This window comes from Macaca fascicularis, chromosome 5 (genome assembly GCF_037993035.2).
Source record: "Macaca fascicularis isolate 582-1 chromosome 5, T2T-MFA8v1.1".
NCBI classification, from domain to species: domain Eukaryota; kingdom Metazoa; phylum Chordata; class Mammalia; order Primates; family Cercopithecidae; genus Macaca; species Macaca fascicularis.
In genome coordinates this window covers 144,336,950-144,357,364 of record NC_088379.1, presented here as the reverse complement: position 1 = coordinate 144,357,364, position 20,415 = coordinate 144,336,950, and positions in this window count along the sequence as shown.

The window sequence follows — 20,415 nt, the reverse complement described above, 5'->3', positions numbered from 1 at the left end:
GCCTTTTAATTGTGGGAGCCAATTCTCCCTAATAAACTCCTGATTTACATACATATATCCTATTGGCTCTGCCCCTCTGGAGAACCCTAATACACTTTACTTCCATGAATATGCATATTGTTTACTATGGCATGCATATTCCCACTGCAATGTCCTATTCCTGAATAAACATAATTTCCTTTTAGAGAGCCTCTCTCTGTTTATTTAGGTTGACATTGTCTATCAGAATTACCACTTTTTGGGTATAAGACATAACCAAGACACCTTGGTTCCACTGTTGACAACATAGTTAAATTTGGTCAAGTGTCAAGGACACTTTACAAACTGAAACCTGTGAAGTGATGGTTAATTTACCTTCACTTCTCACAGTGCAGATTGTCAGTTCTAGGAGTCCGCTTTGTCCATTTGAGTTTGGGTCACGGAGGACAGAAGTGAAGTCAAGGGCACACTGAGGAAGGAACTCTAAGTGGCCATTCACAGTGTGTCCTTGACAGCAGTTCCGTTCTCTATTTTATGAGTCTCTCTGCCCCACATGCTTCTGAACTACCTTTTTTACCCCTTCCCACCCAGTTATAGTCCGATTAGAAGGAAATATGTTTTCCTCTGTTCCCCTCCACCACTGCAGCAGATAAAGAGAGGAGGCAATGGGATTGTCATCAAAAAGACATGGTACAAATTTAAACAAGCACTCTCTTGTCAGAACAACTTTAAAAAATTTCAACGTTGGTGTAACAAGATAGGTAGTATACACTGTCTCATGAGAAAGCAAGCAAACTTGGTTTTGTTGACCTATAAAAGAGTATTGACGGTCACTAAATCAGAAATATTAGGGATTTAAAAGGTATTGGAAAGGGAAAGGAAAATGAGACAAATCTTTTTTTTTTTTTGAAATGGAGTCTCATTCTGTCACTCAGGCTGGAGTGCAGTGGCGCGATCTTAGCTCACTGCAACCTCCGCCTCCTGGGTTCAAGCAATTCTCCTGCCTCAGCCTCCCGTGTAGCTGGGACTACAGGTGCACACTGCCATGCCCAGCTAATTATTTGTATTTTAGTAGAGACAGGGTTTCACTGTGTTGCCCAGGCTGGTCTTGAATTCCTGAGCTCAGGTAATCTGCCCGTCTTGGCCTCCCAAAGTGCTAGGATTACGGGCGTGAGCCACCACGCCCGGCTGAGACAAATCTAATTTTCAGACATGCTGTTGTCAGGGTAATAAAAATGAAGTCCTTTTGAATTCTACTAGGTTTGTTCCCAACAGTTTTTTTTTTTTTTTTTTTTTTTTTGAGACAGAGTCTCGCTCTGTCACCCAGGCTGGAGTGCAGTGGCCAGATCTCAGCTCACTGCAAGCTCCGCCTCCCGGGTTCACGCCATTCTCCGGCCTCAGCCTCCCGAGTAGCTGGGACTACAGGCGCCCGCCACCTCGCCCGGCTAGTTTTTTTTGTATTTCTTAATAGAGACGGGGTTTCACCGTGTTAGCCAGGATGGTCTCGATCTCCTGACCTCGTGATCCGCCCGTCTCAGCCTCCCAAAGTGCTGGGATTACAGGCTTGAGCCACCGCGCCCGGCCTGTTCCCAACAGTTTAAAGCTCTTTCAGGCTGCTTGAGAATAACTTGCCTAGGTGTGTGCTGAAAGATTTAAACAGAAGAGAGCACCAAGTCAGACAGCTTCAAACACCATGCTCACCAGAGGTAGGGAAGAGGGAGAGAGAAGATGGCATGAAGGGGAGGGAGAGGGAGAAAACTGAAGCAGAAGGATGGAAGGACGATTGGTGGATGGGGATTTATAATTAAACCCAATTGCAATTTGTAAAGGAAAACTCCAAGTCAGGAAGGAAGTTAATATTTGTGTGATTTCTCTTTCCATGCTGGAAAGCAACTGGGATTTGGTATATAAGGTAGAATTTGTGAATGATGTTGCAAAGGAGATGTCGACTTGAGAAGACTGAAAGAGGTAGACTGCACTAAATATACGTGCCAAATGTAAACAAAGGAAACAAGTAATTGAAAAGGCCCTGGCCGGGCGCGGTGGCTCAAGCCTGTAATACCAGCACTTTGGGAGGCCGAGACGGGCGGATCACGAGGTCAGGAGATCCAGACCATCCTGGCTAACACGGTGAAACCCCGTCTCTACTAAAAAAAAAAAAATACAAAAAAACCAGCCGGGCGAGGTGGCGGGCGCCTGTAGTCCCAGCTACTCAGGAGGCTGAGGCAGGAGAATGGCGGGAACCCGGGAGGCGGAGCTTGCAGTGAGCTGAGATCCGGCCACTGCACTCCAGCCCGGGCGACAGAGCGAGACTCCGTCTCAAAAAAAAGAAAAGGTCCTTTCGGTGTTCCTTTTCTTTCTTTTTTTTTTTTTTTAGACAGAGTCTTGCTCTGTCGCCCAGGCTGGAATGCAATGGTGCGATCTCCGCTTAATACAACCTCTGCCTCCCGGGTTCAAGCGATTCTCCTGCCTCAGCCTCCTCAGTAGCTGGGATTACAGGCGTGCACTACCACCTCCGGCTAATTTTTGTGTTTTTAGTAGAGACAGGGTTTCACCATGTTGGCCAGGCTGGTCTGGAACTCCTGATCTCAAGTGATCCACCTGCCTCGGATTACAGGCATGAGCCACTGCACCTAGCCCTGTGTTTCATTTTCTAAATAAACGGACAAAAAGGCTGGACTATGAGGAAGCAAATAATTTTGGTCTTACTGACATTTCCTTCCACTTTAATTTTTTTAACATGAAAGTCTTTCAATAAATTTTATAAAATTCTATTCTAGAAGGAAAAATATGATAGCTTATGCTTTTTTTCTACATTGGAAAATCACTTTTCAAATATTGTAGGTAAATTATTGGGAGGAGGGTCAGGGAATTTAGTTTTTCCGGTTAAATCTATAAAATAAAACTTCATAACATGATGGAACAAATTTTAGGGTCATACTGTTCAAAGCAAATATTTCAATATCCCATTGTAAGAATTTCTTGATTTTTACATCTGAGATTTTCCTTTTCTGAGAGAACTGCCCACACTGTTCCCCACTGCAGGACATTTGAACAAGGGCTAAGCTCTTCCTGCTGTAAGAAAGCCTGTTCAAAGCAGCACTGTACAGCAGAAACAGAGTGCCAACTCTGTGGGTAATTTTTAATGTTTTAGTAGTCACATTTTTAATTAATTATTTTTAAAAATTATTATTATTATTTTTTGAGATAGAGTCTTGCATAGTCACCCAGGCTGGAGTGCAATGGCATGATCTCGGCTCACTGCAACCTCCGCCTCCTGGGTTCAAGTGATTCTTCTGCCTCAGCCTCCCAAGTAGCTGCGATTACAGGTGTGTGCCACCATGCCCAGCTAATTTTTTTGTATTTTTAGTAGAGAGGGGGTTTCACTATGTTGGCCATGCTGGTCTCGATCTCCTGACCTCGTGATCCGCCCACCTTGGCCTCCCAAAGTGCTGGAATTACAGCTGTGAGTCACCGCACCCGGCCTACATTTTTAAAAAAGTAGAAGGAAAGAGATGAAATTAATTTTTAAAATAAATTTTACTTTACTCAGTAATTCAAAATATTACCTGATATCAAGTCATCAATGAATACTTATTAATAAGCTATTTTACCTTTTTTTTTTAGTACTAATTCTTTGAAATATGGAGTATTTGACTCTTATAGCACATCTCAATTTGGACATGCTACATTAAAAGTGCTCAAAAACCACATATGGTGTAAGTTGCTAGTGGACATCACAGGTCCAGAACAAATTTTTTGGTCATGGAAAAATATGCGACCAATCAGTTAAGTGACAAATTTAACAATGTGTCTAAGATGCACAGTCATCTAATCTAAATAAGCCCAGTTTTGTGTTAACTTTTAAAATAATTGTTACTAAAATTAAAAAATTTTAAATAATCAAAAAAAAAAGTTGCTAAAATTACTGAGTATCCTTTTCACTCTGAATGTTTACAGATTCCTTCCCCCACCACCCGCCTTTGGATATAAGAATAAGAAAGGAAAGTTTCAATGTGAAAGTAATTTTATTTTCATTTTCAACAAAATCATTAAACTACTTTTGATATATGTATTTGGGGATCAGGGAAGTCATTTGCACACTGTCTTTAATAATTGCAAAGACAATATTCAAAAGCAGTAAGGGTAAAAATCTGAGAGGCTGGTGTCTGAGGAATAGCAGTTGTTTTATAGCCTAAAAACAGAAGTATAGGAAAAAAATTTTAAGTGATTTACATTACTTTAGTAAATATTGAAATTATATTTTATAGTGACAATGCTATTATGCACATTTCTCCATAAAGATCAACATAATGTTGCAATTTTTCTTTTAACTGCTACAGTTTCTCTATTCTAGTAACCTAGTAGCATAGCTTCAAAATGCATTTAAAATTGCTTTTTCCTGTCTCTCTAGTCTCAAGATGTAACCTTGAAGCAAACTATGGAAATTTTTTACCTTAGTCTTAAAATATAGCCATGAAGGCTGGGCACAGTGGCTCATGCCTGCAATCCCAGCACTTTGGGAGGCCAAGGTGGGTGGATCACTTGACGCCAGGACTTGGAGACCAGCCTGGCCAATATGATGAAACCCCGTCTCTGCTAAAAATACAAAAATTAGCCAGGTGTGGTGGTGCACGCCTGTAATCCCAGCTACTCCGGAGGCTGAGGCATGAGAATTGCTTGAGCCTAGGAGGCTGAGGTTGCAGTAAGCTGAGATCATGCCACTGCACTCCAGCCTGGGTGACAGAGCAAGACTCTATATCAAAAAAGACGAAAGAAAAAAGCCAGGCGCAGTGGCTCATGCCTGTAATCCCAGCATTTTGGGAGGTCAAGGCAGGAGCATCATTTGAGGTCAGGAGTTCAAGACCAGCCTGGCCAACATGAAACCCTGTCTCTACTAAAAATACAAAAATTAGCCAGGCATGGTGTCACACTCATGGTGTCACACTCATGGTGTCACTGTCCCAGCCACTCAGGAAGCTGAGATAAGGGAATCATTTGAACCCGGGAGGGAGAGGTTGTATTGAGTGGAGATCACAACACTGCATTCCAGCCTGGGCGACAGAACAAGACTCTGTCTCAAAAAATAAATAAATAAAATATGTATAGACTTTAAGTGTACTTTGACGTTCCATGTCTCTCCCTTTGCCAGCATACACTCCCTTGCACTGTGTACACTTCTCTAACTGTATGCTTGTTAAGAAATTCCAGGGGCTACTTTTAAAATGAACCCAGCGTGGAGGCCCAGCTGCAGAATTTGCTCCCACTTAAAGACTGCCTCAAGATGGGTAATCTACATCCCGGCCACGTGAAGATGGCACTAGCCCATGCTCCAGGTAGACCACAACTCAGGATAGCCATTAGAACAAGATATGCAGACCTGGATCCTGTGTTACTCTCGAATGTTTCCCATATAAAGACTTGCCTTTTTAATCCCTTCCCTCAGCCTAACACTTGAAATGGTCATTTGGAGGCATTAGCCCGACCATTTCTCATATGCTAGCATTTGGATAATAAAGCTGCTTTCCTTTCACTACATCTTACTTCTCATGTATTAACTTACAAGTGGTGAGCAACCAACTTGCATTTGGTTACATTCTTCTCTTCTTAAATAAATAAATACAAATGAGGCTACAATAGTCAGAGTTTTAAAATTTGGTACCAATAATACGGTTAAACTTTTTTTTATAAATCCAATTCTGTTTTTAATTTTAACTACAATTTTATGCTTAGAATTGAATGAATTATTCTTCTTCTTATTTTTTTTTTGAGACAGAGTCTCGCTCTGTCACCCAGGCTGGAGTGCAGTGGCACAATCTCGGCTCACCACAAGCTCCGCCTCCTGGGTTCATGCCATTCTCCTGCCTCAGCCTCCCAAGTAGCTAGGACTACAGGTGCCCACCACCACATCCAGCTAATATTTGTGTTTTTAGTAGAGATGGGGTTTTGCCACGTTGGCCAGGCTGGTCTCGAACCCCTGACCTCAGGTGATCTGCCCACCTCAGCTTCTCACAGTGGTAGGATTACAGGTGTGAGCCAACGTGCCTGGCCAAATTGAATGAATTATATGTGAATAATGTAGTATTCAACTTTACTTGAAAAACAACATATCTTCTGAGTCATATAAAGTTAACTTTCATAAAATTTTAATATTTTTGCATTGTATGTAATAAGTTTTGCCATCTCATGATGCTCTGTGCAGGTTACTATGATTTATTAATCCATTGACCCTAGAATTCTAAATAAGAAATTACTCAGCATGCTTGTTTCCAGCCCCCTCCCTCCACCTTAATCCTTTAGTTTGGACAGATACTTCTCTTTTTTTTTTTTTTTTTTTTTTTTTTGAGACGGAGTCTCGCTCTGCCGCCCAGGCTGGAGTGCAGTGGCCGGATCTCAGCTCACTGCAAGCTCCGCCTCCCGGGTTTACGCCATTCTCCTGCCTCAGCCTCCCGAGTAGCTGGGACTACAGGCGCCCGCCACCTCGCCCGGCTAGTTTTTTGTATTTTTTAGTAGAGACGGGGTTTCACCATGTTAGCCAGGATGGTCTCAATCTCCCGACCTCGTGATCCGCCCGTCTCGGCCTCCCAAAGTGCTGGGATTACAGGCTTGAGCCACCGCGCCCGGCTAGACAGATACTTCTCTAACAGCGGGAATCTCTGGGTTAACTATGGTCCAGCACCCCTTCAGCTGGTTGCTCTGGCTTGAAATGAACTCACTGAACTTACATCTGAAAGCCAAAGGGGTCAGTCTAGAAAGAAATAATTGACTGTACTGTACATCTGCTTGCCTTTGCTGCCACCTTAACATGTCTCCTTTTTTTCAAGATGCTCTTCTGATAATGGCCATTTCAAGGATTCGCTTTTTTTTGGTCAATATTCATACTGACCAACAATTTTCTATATTTGTTACTTCATAAAAACAAAGAAAGAACATGAAGGAATTTCCTTGATAAAAAGAAGGATTTTCTATTTTTCTTTTAGAAGTTTCTTTAGGCCGGGTGCAGTGGCTCATGCTTGTAATCCCAGCACTTTGCCAGGCTGAGGTGGGAGGATTGTTTGGGCCTAGGAGTTCCAGAGCAGCCTGGGCGACAGATTGAGACTCCATTTTAACAAAGCCAATAAATAAATAAATAAAATAGAAGTTTCTTTGCCCTGCACTTAAATCTGCCTAAAATCTTGCATATAATAAAATAATGTGTTGTTAAAAAAGTCAAGTTAAGATGCCCATTGTAAAAGATAACAAGTCATTGTTTCCGTTTTTGGGTCTGTCTCTTCTTCCTTTCTTCTTTCTTTCCTTCACTTTTTTCCTTTGCTTTTCTAATCTCCATTTAATTTAAATGCCACTGGTTTCAGTAATGTCCAAGCAGCCTCTGAAAAATTTGGGGCTCAAAAAGTCACCACACGGAAACTGCGGCAGCTGTAACTTAATAATAAATTTGTGATTCTTCCCATTGAACTAGGATATTTGTAGACATTTAGAACCTTAATCATACCCTCTACAAAACTCTCTCCAAGGCTGAATGGTCTAAGTGAGTCTACAAAATACATGCTATCCCTCTCCAGAAAGAAGTGGTCTATGCTCTCAGTGTAGCTTTCCATTTTCCCCTTTTGGACATTTCTTTTGAAGTAATGCTTATTTTTTCTTCACCATTGTATATGTTGGTGCATTGAGAATATTCAGATTTACTGTTTATTTGTAGGTTGTAAGGAAGTAAGGAAATTCATCCATCCTGACCATGAATTGACATGACATAAAGATTCTGGAGCTGGGACAAGAATATGGGTGGCCACATAGTGGCTAGACAAGGAAGTTTTGAGACTGTATGTATGGGATAAAACGTATGTCTATGAGTGTGGGTGATGGCAGAGGGGGGCATGCAGCCAAGTAATAAACTTTATTGAACTTTTTTTTTCCCTCTCAACATTTTTATTTTCTTCTAGAAATAGCACTCCTGTTTTTGGTGAGAATTGATCCACTCTCACTCTATCCACAAGGTCCATGGACACTGTGAGGATGTGGGTCTGAGAACTGTAACATCTCTTTTTAAACTTCAATACTAGTCAAGTGTAGTAGTGAGAAGGAGGGAGAGAGTAGAACAAGAAGTTAGATCTATAACTGCCTCTGAACAATCAGTTGAGATATTAATAACTCACTACCTTTGGACCAGCCAAGGCTTAACATCTCTTATGTAGCAAGCTAGGTTGAGAGAAGAAACCAAAGCTACCAGGAGAAACAGAGAACAATGGGGAAGGACAATTCTTACAGTTGTCCTTGCCTGTCCCATGGTTTGGTTTGTTTTTTTTTCTTTTTAGAGACTAGGTTTCAACTCTGTCACTCAGGCTGGATTACAGTGACATAATAACAGCTTACTGTAAGTTTGGTTCTTTTTTCTTTTTTTTTTTTTTTTTTTGAGATGGAGTCTCAGTTTGTTGCCTAGGCTGGAGTGCAGCAATCTCGGCTCACTGCAACCTCTACCTCCTGAGTTCAAGCGATTCTCATGCCTCAGCCTCCCGAGTAGCTGGGACTATAGGCAGGTGCCACCACGCCTGGCTAATTTTTTGTATTTTTAGTAGACATGGGGTTTCACCATGTTAGCCAGGATGGTCTCGATCTCCTGACCTCGTGATCTGCCCGCCTTGGCCTCCCAGTGTTGGGATTACAGGCATGAGCCACCGTGCCTGGCCCGTTTGGTTCTTTAAAGTAAAAACATTCAGTGATACTTGTTGAAGATGGTCAGGCAGATTTTATTCAGACCATCACCCTAGGTGTAGGGACTACTGCAATGCGATTTTTCAGTAGGGTACAGAGATTGAATTCAACTCCCAGAACAGCATGGGCAAGTAGAAATTTATAGCCAAGGAGAAGGGTGGGGGTCGGTGGGTTGAAAATTACTAAGAGGAAACATCAAGGGCAAGGGAGATTTTGACTAAACTGACCTAACAGGATTCTTGCTGAAGACAGACCAGGGTGATCAGACATCCCCTGTAGGATGCTGAAAGATGAGAAACCCAATATGACATAGAAGTATCAGATACCCAGGGTGGGGGGTTCTTGCTAAACAGACTTAGCACAGTTCCAGCTAAAACTGGATTTCATAAGGAAGTACACAGATGAGCCTAGGAGAAGGTCCAGGAGTTTGAGGACTGGTCAAGTAAATAATCTTTGTCAGGTTATGTGAGTCAACAAATTTACATCTTTGACTAAGCTGGCTCAAGCTAATTTTTGTCACATGCCCGTAAGAATCCTGATAATTCAATGGGTAAAGTGAAAAATTTTTCCTCCTTTTTTCTTTTTTCCCCCTAAAAGTATAACTGCTCAACAGGTTCTCCTTGCCTGCTGCCCAGATAGAGCCTATTTATTTATTTATTTATTTATTTTGAGACGGAGTCTTGCCTTGTCACCCAAGTTGGAGTTCAATGGCATGATCTCGGCTCACTGCAATCTCTGCCTCCCAGGTTCAAACAATTCTCCTGCCTCAGCCTCCTGAGTAGCTGGGATTACAGGTGCCTGCCACCATGCCCAGCTAATTTTTTTTTTTTTTTGTATTTTTAGTAGAGACGGGGTTTCACCATATTGACCAGGCTAGTCTCAAACTCCTAACCTCGTGATCTGCCCACCTTGGCTTCCCAAAATGCTGGGATTATAGGTGTGAGCCACTGCTCCTGGCTGAGCCAATTTATTAAGACAGGGAAATTTTAATAGAGAAAGAGTTTCACGTATGCAGCACCCACTAAACAGGAAACCAGAGTTTTATTACTCCGATCAGTCTCCTGAAAACTTTGGAGACTGGGTTTTTTTTTTTTTTTTTTTTTTTTTTTTTTTTTGAGACGGAGTCTCACGCTGTTGCCCAGGCTGGAGTGCAGTGGCGCGATCTCGGCTCACTGCAAGCTCCGCCTCCCGGGTTCACGCCATTCTCCTGCCTCAGCCTCCTGAGTAGCTGGGACTACAGGCGCCCGCCACCGCGCCCGGCTAATTTTTTGTATTTTTAGTAGAGACGGGGTTTCACTGTGGTCTCGATCTCCTGACCTTGTGATCCGCCCGCCTCGGCCTCCCAAAGTGCTGGGATTACAGGCTTGAGCCACCGCGCCCGGCAGGAGACTGGGTTTTTAAAGAATAATTTGGTGAGTAGGGGGTTAGGGAGTGGGAAGTGCTGATTGGGTGGGTTGGGTATGAAATCATAGGGGGTCAAAGTGCGTTCTTGCTGTCTTCCGTTCCTGGGTGGGATCACAGAACTGGTTGAATCAGATTACTGGTCTCGGTGGCACCAGCTGGTGCATTAGATGATGCAGAGTTTGAAAAATATCTCAAACACAAATCTTAGTTCTTTCAACAGTTAGGCAATCCGTAGAAGCAACTGGGGAGGTTAGGAATCTTGTAGCTTCTGGCTGCGTGACTCCTAAACCATAATTTCTAATCTTGTTAGTCTTACAAAGGTGTTCTGGTCCCCAGACAAGACGGGGGTTTGGAACGGGAAAGGGTTATTATCATTTTGTTTCAAAGTTAGACTATAAAGTAAATTCCTCCTGTAGTTAGCTCAGTCTATGCTCAGGAATGAACAAGGGCAGTCTGGAGTTGTTAAAGGCAAGACGGAGTTGGTTAGGTCAGATCTCTTTCACTGTCATCACTTTTTCACCGTTATAATTTTTGCAAAGGTGATTTCAAAGGTACAATCACACTTCTATTACCTTCATCACTAATTTTCAATATACACTATTCACACTGGGATACTATGGTGAGTAAGCTCTGCATTAGAGAGGGTAGGGATTAATTTTCTTTATAATTTTATTTTTCATTGTTTCTTTTTTATTAGAAACGGGTCTCTCCATGTTGCCCAAGCTGGTCTACTTTATGATTTTAAAAGACATAGTTTGACCGGGTGCAGTGGCTCACACCTGTAATCCCAGCACTTTGGGAGGCCGAGGCAGATGGATTACCTGAGGTTAGGAGTTCGAGACCAGCCTGACCAACATGGAGAAACCCCATCTCTACTAAAAATACAAAATTAGCTGGGTGTGGTGGTGCACCCCTGTAATCCCAGCTACTTGGGAGGCTGAGGCAGGAGAATCACTTGAACCTGGGAAGTGGAGGATGCAGTGAGCCAAGATCACACTATTGCACTCCAGCCTGGGCAACAAGAGCGAAACTCTGTCTCAAAAAAAAAAAAAAAAAAGACATAGTTCATTCTTTTGCATTTAAAAACTTTTTCAAAATGGACATGGGTATTAGTTCTTTTTCATGTTGCTGATAAAGACATACCTGAGACTGGGCAATTTACAAAAGAAAGAGGTTTAATTGGACTTACAGTTCCACGTTGCTGGGGAAGCCTCACAATCATGGTGGAAGGCAAGGAAGAGCAAGTCACATCTTACATGGATGGCAGCAGGCAAAGAGAGAGAGTTTGTGTAGGCGAATTCCTCTTTTTAAAACCATCAGATCTCGTGAAACTTATTCACTATCATGAGAACAGCATGGGAAAGACTTGCCCCCATGATTCAGTTACCTCCCACTGGGTCTCTCTCACAACACGTGGGAATTCAGGATGAGGTTTGGGTGAGGACACAGCCAGACCATATCGCCATGTGTTACTTTTATAATGAGAAAAAAGACTAACTTTATTTTTTTTTTAAAAAAATCTTCAGATAAGAGAGGAAAAAATTTGTATTTTTGTTTGACAGCCTTAAATTTTAGATAGTATGAAAGGGAAATAAAATCTTGGTTCTCCCAAATTCACTATGCCAAAAGGAATGTTAAGCTTGAGAACTTAGTTATGCAAAACAACAACAGCAAATACAACAACAACAACAACAAAAATCTTGCCTTCCTTTTGGTTCCCACCACAGATAGAAGGTCACATATGTCCCCAGGTGGACTCCCTCACCAACTGCTTACAAGGAAATTCCTTGTGGGCCCCCAAATCTTTCAGAATACATATCCCCCTACAAGCTAACCCTAAAACAGAGCTCTGTTGAGTCTCACCCTGACAATGTAAATTAACAGCTTATCTTCACAGGTACAGGACAAAGACAAGACTGCCTACCCTGAGACAAATGCATATTTGGCTTCTTCCTCTACTCTGTTTACTTTATGTTATGTAAAATGTATATTTACTGAGGAGAGACAAATGCATAATTGACTGTTCCTCTACTCCTTCCTTTCACATGTAAAACATGAATTCAGTGAGCGCTATTCAAAGCCTTACAAGAATATGAAGAGTCACCTCATTGTCTGCCCTTTCCACTTTTTTTCCCTTCTTCCCCTCCTGCTCACTTTTTCCGTATTAAATACTGAAGTTCTCAAAACCCTCTTTGGAAAAAGCACAGGCCACAAATATTACTGAACTTGTGTTTCTTCTTCCCAGGAACATCCTCCACCTTGGCAAAATAAACCTCTAAATCAATTAAGATCTGTCTCAGACACTTTTTGGTTTACATTAGGATACAAGGGGCCTGTCATGGTGGCTCATGCCTAAAATCTCAGCACTTTGGGATGCTGAGGTAAGATGATTGCTTGAGCCCAGGAGTCTGAGACCAGCCTAGGCAACATAGTGAGACCTTGTTTCTAAAAAAACTACAAAAATCAGCCAGGTGTGACAGCATTCACCCATAGTCCCAGCTACTCAGGAGGCTGAAGTGGGAGGATCACTTGGGGCCGGGAGGTCAAGGCTGCAGTTAGCCATGATTGGACCACTATACTCCAGCCTGGGGAAGAGAAGGAGATTCTGTGTCCAAAAAAAAATTGATAGAAAAGTCACTCAGGTATTCATGAATATACATTTTATTTCTCTATGAACTTGTAAAAGTTAAAATCAACGCAATTCAATATTTGGGTGGAGAAAGGTGATTTTACAATAATTTTTTTTTTAATATAAAAATAAGTCTTTTTTTTTTTGAGACAGAGTCTTGCTCTGTTGCCCAGGCTGGAGTGCAGTGGCGCAATCTTGGCTCGCTGCATGCTCCACCTCCTGGGTTCACGTCATTCTCCTACCTCAGCCTTCTGAGTAGCTAGGACTACAGGCGCCCGCCACCACGCCCAGCTAATTTTTTGTATTTTTGGTAGATACGGGGTTTCACCGTGTTAGCCAGGATGTTCTCCATCTTCTGACCTCGTAATTTGCCCGCCTCAGCCCCCAAAAGTGCTGGGATTACAGGTGTGAGCCACCGCGCCCGGCCAAAAAGAAGTCTTTTAATTTAAAAGAGTATGGGCTGGGTGAGCGGTGGCTCACCCTGTAATCCTAGCACTTTGGGGGGCCAAGGCATGTGAATCACTTGAGATCAGGAGTTTGAGACCAGCCTGGTGAACATGGTGAAATACTGTCCCTACTAAAAATACAAAAATTAGCCGGGCATTGTGGCATGCATCTGTAATCCCAGCTACTCGGGAGGCTGAAGAAGGAGAATTGCTGGAACCTGGGATGGGGAGGTTGCAGAGAGCCCAGATCGTGCCACTGCACTCCAGCCTGGGTGACAGAGTGAGACACTGTCTCAAAAACAAAAACAAAAACAAAAAAGCATAAGTAAGCAGCCCTGGAGACATCCACAAAACAATAGAAAAGTATAATAGTGGGACTGCATTTGGATATAATTCTATAAGCCACAGGTTCCCAAGCCTCATAGGTTGGCTACTAATTTTTTTTTTTTCTTTTTTAGACAGGGTCTTGCTCTGTTACCAGGCTAGAGTGCAGTGGTGTGATCATTGCTCACTGCAGCCTCGAATTTCAGGGCTCAAGCTATCCTCCCACCTCAGCCTCCTGAGTAGCTGGGACTACAAGTATGAATGACCACACCCGGCTACAAAATTTTTTTAACTTTTAAATAATGCAGTTGATCCTCTCTCAAGCAAGATACATTTGAAAGGAGGCTGTAGTGAGTAGCAATAATTTGGAGGCTCTTTTGAAGTGAGGTGGATTCTCCTGGCTTTCTCGCAGAAGATCGTGGGATTACCTGAATGAGAGGACACACAAACCTCTAGCAGGGAACAGTGGACAGCTATTTGGACAAGTGGGTGCCCAGATCCATCTGTAAGAGATTTACATTTGCTGTACCACCGAGAGTTCAAAACACAAATTGGAATCTTCGTTTTTCCAGCTTGCATCTTCTAATGAGTCTCAGTATAGTTAAAATGCCCAGATTCCCCTGAAAAACATCTTGGACAAGGCTGGGCCAAGTTCTTTCCACCTTTCCGAGGAACCCCTGCACTTGTCCTCCCCTTGCCACTCTCTGGCCTCAGTGTAAAGGGCAGGATGGAAGGGGAAGCTCCTGGTCCTCTGAGCCCCAGGATGCCAGGGCACAGGTGTTCACTAGGTGGCAGCCATGCTGGTGCCTACTGGCTTCTAATCTCCTGCATGCCTGTTTCGTGTCCCTAGGGACCTGCAGCTCTTCCAGCCTCCACTGTCACCACCAGCCCAGAGTCAGGCTATCCATGTGGCCTACAACAAATTTTTGAGTTCCTCCTATGTACCAGACATTATCTGAGTCACTGCTGGACACAAAGTTGTAAAAAGTAATGCTGCTGTCCCCAGGAAAGTTGCGATAGAGAGGACACAATAGAGGCCTTCCTAATGATAATAACCAACCCTTACAGAGCATTTACTTTGTGATAGGAACTGATCTAAGTACTTCTCAGTCAATCCTTTACAAGTATATGAAAAAGGAACTATTATTATCCCCATTTTACAGATGAGGATATAGGACAAGTAATAATAGCTAATATTTATAGAGCACCGATATAAGCCAGGACACTATTCTAGTGCTTCTTAAATATTAACTTGGCCAGGCACAGTGGCTCACGCCTGTAATCCCAGCACTTTGGGAGGCTGAGGTGGGTGGATCACCTAAGATCAGGAGTTGGAGACCAGCCTGGCCAACATGGTGAAAATATAAAAAAATTAGCCGGTCGTGGTGATGGGCACCTGTAATCCCAGCTACTCGGGAGGCTGAGGCACTCCAGCCTGGGCAACAAGAATGAAAATCCATCTCAAATAAATAAATAAATAAATAAAATTAAATAAATATTAACTTATTTTGTTTTCATTAAAAACCTAGAAGGTAAGAATATTATTTTACAGATTAATTTAATCTTTACAAGCTTATTAGTCTGGCCTTATTATTGTTCCTTTTTGTAAGCATAAATGGAGATAAAGAAAAAATATGTGATTAAATAACTTGGCCAAGGTTATGCAACTTTCTTTTTTTTTTTTTTTTGAGACGGAGTCTCACTCTGTTGCTCAGCTGGGGTGCAGTGGCGCGATCTCACTCACTGCAAGCTCTGCCTCCTGGGTTCACGCCATTCTCCTGCCTCAGCCTCCCGAGTAGCTGGGACTACAGGTGCCTGCCACCACGCTGGGCTAATTTTTTTGTATTTTAGTAGAGATGGGTTTTCACCATGTTAGCTAGGATGGTCTCCATCTCCTGACCTTGTGATTTGCCTGCCTCGGCCTCCCAAAGTGCTGGGATTACAGGCGTGAGCCACCGTGCCTGGCAGGTTATGCAACTTTTAAAAGGCTTGAAACCTAATACAATTTGAAGGAGACCCTCTTTAAAAAAAGAAACTACAGTGTCATGGGTGAAGTAAGAACCAAAAGCTATGGTGAATCAAAGGAGGGCAAAAATCAAACTTAGTTTGGAGGGTGGAAGGTGTGTTGGAAAATCAGGAAAAGCTTCCTGGTGGAGATACAATTGGATGTATGAAAGCTTCATGGTGGAGATAATATTTGAAATGAACCCTGAAGAATATGCAGCTCTGACAGAACAAAAGAGGGACTTTTGTGTAGAAGGAGTATCCTGAGCAAAGGCATATGGGTGGGAAAGTTCAGGCATGATCTGTGAGTAGCCATTTGTGACTGGTGTCCAGACTCCACCAGGAAAAGTGGTGGGAAGTAAGCCTGGAAAGATAGACATGGGGCTGTCGTACAGAGGCCTTCAATGACAGGATGAGGAGTCTGTACTCAGAGATTCTGAGTATAACATCATCACTGCTATGCTTTAGGAAGATTAATCTGGAAAGGATGTATAAAGCTAATTGGAATTGGACACAGAATTAAGCCTACCAGTTACAGGGCTAATGCAGTAATCTATGAAAAATATAAGAGAGCCTTGTTTGAGACACTTTAGTTTGCAAAAAATGGAAACCAACTTGATGTAGCCTATGCTAAAAAGGGAGAGTAGGCCGGACACAGTGGCTCACGCCTGTAATCCCAGCACTTTGGGAGGCCAAGATGGGAGGAGCACGAGTTCAAGAGATCGAGACCGTCCTGGCCAACCTGTGAAACCCTGTCTCTACTAAAAATACAAAAAAAATTAGCTGGGCATGGTGGCGTATGCCTGTAGTCCCACCTACTCAGGAGTCTGAGGCAGGAGAATCGCTTGAACCTGGAAGGTGGAGGTTGCAGTGAGCGGAGATCATGCCACTGCATTCCAGCCTGGTGACAGAGTGAGACTACATCTCAAAACAAAAACAAAAACAAAAACAAAACCATAAGCATCAGGGTCTCTTACTTTTTTTTCTTTTTTTTTTTTTTTTTGAGACAGAGTTTTGCTTTTGTTACCCAGGCTGGAGTGTAGCGGCGTGATCTTGGCTCACTGCAACCTCCATCTCCCAGGTTCAAGCGATTCTCCTGTCTCAGCCTCCCGAGTAGCTGGGTTACAGGTGCCCGCCATCATGCCCAGCTAATTTTGTATTTTTAGTAGAGATGGAGTTTCACCATGTTGGCCAGGCAGGTCTCAAGCTCCTGTGCTCAGGTGGTCCACTCACCTGAGGTGATCCTCCCAAAGTGCTGGGATTACAGGTGTGAGCCACTGTGCCCAGCCAGGGCCTCTTACTTAAACTAACTACATTAGACGACCTAGGACTGGCCCTAGCAACATGCTCACATGGTCAAGTGTTGCTGTAAAATTGTTAAAGTAAGACATTTAACTACAATTGGTTAAGATGTCTGTTTAGTCACTCATTCCTAGAATTTGTACTAGCTACCCCTGGCTCTTTTTTCTTTTGGCAGAGGGTTGGAGGTTAGGAAAACTGCCTCTACAACACTTGAGGTTGGGAGTAATTTTGCAACAAACAACTACATATTTTCTTTTTTTTTTTTTTTTTTTTTTTTTTGAGATGGAGTCTTGCTCTGTTGCCCAGCCTGGAGTGCAGTGGCACGATCTCGGCTCACTGCAAGCTCCACCTCCCCGATTCACACCATTCTCCTGCCTCAGCCTCCCGAGTAGTGGGAGTACAGGCGCCCACCACCACGCCCAGCTAATTTTGGGATTTTTTTAGTACAGATGGGGTTTCACCGTGTTAGCCAGGATGGTCTCAATCTCCTGACCTCTTGATCTGCCCACCTCAGCTTCCCAAAGTGTTGGGATTACAGGCGTGAGCCACCACGTCCAGCTACATATTTTCTTTTCTGACGTTTTAGATGAACAATTTCTAATCCTTAGGTGGAGCATTTAAACATACATGTCAACTTGGATTTTTCTTTGGGGTTACACATACAAGATGGTCTGTCCATTGTAAAACTGTTCAAGCCTTGCATCAATGGTGCAATAACAATTTGAGGATTCTAAGATACATATTTTTGAAGATTCAGAAGAGAAATTTATATACAAACGAGATGTGAAACATTTATTCAAAAAGTTGATAAAGCTTGAATGTGCATTTTTTGTGGGTATGTACGTGATACAGTTTGAATGGTTGTCCCCACCCAAATTTCATGTTGAATTGTAATCCCCAGTGGTGGAGGTGGGGACTGGTGGGAGCTGGATCATGGGGGTGGATCCCGCATGAATGGCATGGGCCATCCTCTTGGTGATACACGAGATCTCACTCTGAGTTCACACAAGATCTGGTCATTTAAAAGTGTGTGGCACTGCACGCCTCCCCCCAACTCTCCCTCTCTCTTGATCCTGCTCCCACTATATGAGATGCCAGCTCCCCGTTTGCCTTCTGCCATGATTGTAAGCTTCCTGAGATCTTCCCAGAAGCAGATGCCTGCATTATGCTTCCTATACAGCCTGCAGAACTGTGAGCCAATTAAGTCCCTTTTTCTTATAAATTACTGAGTCTCAGGTCTCTTTCTTTCTTTCTTTCTTTCTTTCTTTCTTTCTTTCTTTCTTTCTTTCTTTCTTTCTTTCTTTCTCTTTCTTTTTTCTCTCTCTTTCTTTCTGTCTCTCTCTCTCCTTCCTTCCTTCTTTCTCCTTCCTTCCTTCCTTCTCCTTCCTTCCTTTCCTCCCTCCTTCCCTGCTTTCTCTTTCTTTTCTTTCCTTTCCCTCCCTCCCTCCCTCCCTCTCTCTCTCTCTCTCTTTCTCTCTTTCTCTCTTTTTCCCTTTCTCCCTTTCTCCCTTTCTCCCTTTCTCTCTTTCTCTCTTTCTCTCTTTCTCTCTTTCTTTCTTTTTTTCTTGTTGTGCTCTTGTTGCCCAGGCTGGACTGCAAAGGCACAATCTCTGTTTACCGCAACCTCTGCCTCCCAGGTTCAAATGATTCTTCTGCCTCAGCCTCCTGAGTAGCTGGAATTACAGGCATGCACACCATGCCCAGCTAATTTTTTGTATTTTTACTAGAGATAGGGTTTCTCCATGTTGGTCAGGCTGATCTCGAACTCCCGACCTCAGGTGATCCGCCCACCTCAGCCTCCCAAAGTGCTGGGATTACAGGCGTGAGCCACTGCGCCTGGTCTCAGGTATTTCTTTATAGCAATGCAAAACAGCTTAATACAGTACACATTTAGTTTTATTGTAACAAAGCAACTAGTGCATTTTTAAAGTTTAAAACTGAGCATTATCTTTCCTTTGCAGTGAAACAAAAATAAAATTTAAAATAAACAGGAACAAAATTACAATAGAGAATGACAATTCCAAATAAGATCTGATAGGTTCTGGTGATTCTCACATTGAGTGGCAGGGCTCAAGTCATCATTAGGAGAGAATTAATTTAATTTATTTAGTTATTTGTTTTGAGACGGAGTTTCGCTCTTGTTGCCCAGGCTGGAGTGCAATGGCACAATCTCAGCTCACTGCAACCTCTGCCTCCCGGGTTCAAGAGATTCTCCCGCCTCAGTCTCCTGAGTAGCTGGGATTACAGGCATGTGCCACCATGCCTGGCTAATTTTGTATTTTTAGTAGAGACGGGGTTTCTCCATGTTGGTCAGGCTGGTCTCAAACTCCTGACCTTAGGCAATCTGCCTGCCTTGGCCTCCCAAAGTGCTGGGATTACAGGCGTGATCCCACACCTGGCCTGAGAATTTATTTTAAAAATGTCATCTTAAACCTCAAACATGTCCATTAAACATCACAATTAAACTTGAATGTGCATTAAAAAAAAAAAAAACTGTACAGAAATAGAGATGAGGTCTCGCTTTGTTGCCCAGACTGGTCTCGAACTCCTGACCTCAAACAGTCCTCCCACGTTGGCATCCCAAAGTGCTGAGATTACAGGCGTGAGCCACTGTGCCCGGCCTGAATGTGCATTTTAACTGCAAATTGAAAAGATAGTTGGGGACATTTCAAGAAAACAAATAAGAACTAAAGACTCCTGATTTGGATGGATGTGAAAGGTACCTTTTTGTAATTTTAAAATTTATTTACTAAATTTATTCATTGTTTTGAATATATTTTATTATATATAAATTTTTTATTTATATATGTATTTAGAGATAGGATCTCGCTCTGTTGCCCAGGCTTCAGTGCAGTGGTGAGATTACAGGTACACACCTGTAGTCCCAGCTTCTTGGGAGGCTGAGGCAGGAGAATCTCTTGAACGCAGGAGGCAGAGGTTGCAGTGAGCTGAGATCACGCCACTGCACTCCAGTCTGGGCAACAGAGTGAGACCCCATCTCAAAAAACAAAAAGAAAGAGAAATGATGGGCTGGATACAGTGGCTCATGCCCGTAATCTCAGCACTTTGGAAGGCAAAGGCAGGAGGACTGCTTGAGTTCATGAGTTCGAGACCACTCTGGGCAATATGACAAAACCCTGTCTCTGCAAAAAATATGAAACTTAGCTGGGTGTGGTGGTGGGTGCTTGTAGTCCTAGCTTCTTGGGAGGCTGAGGTGGGAGGATCACTTGAGCCCAGGAAGTTGAGGCTGAAGTGAACCATGGCACCACTGCACTCCAGTCTGGGTGACACAGCGTGACTCTATCTCAAAAAAAAAAAAAACACAAAAAACTGTTATTTTTGGTGATTTATTTCCCATTCTAAATAAATATTCTACTTGTACCTAATTTTGTATTCATAATTTTCTATTTATTTAAAAAAGAGGGCCTCCCTCAAATTGTATTAAGTTTCAGGCCTTATAAGAGGTGAACTGCCCCAGCCATTAGAATGATCTGGATCCAGAAAGCTTCCAGGAACCTACACACTTCTCTCTGCTCTCTAATGTCTGAGTCTCCTTGGGGCAAAGCCACAGCAGAAGGGCTTTTCCTGCTTCTCAGTTTCCATATGGCAGACTGTGAT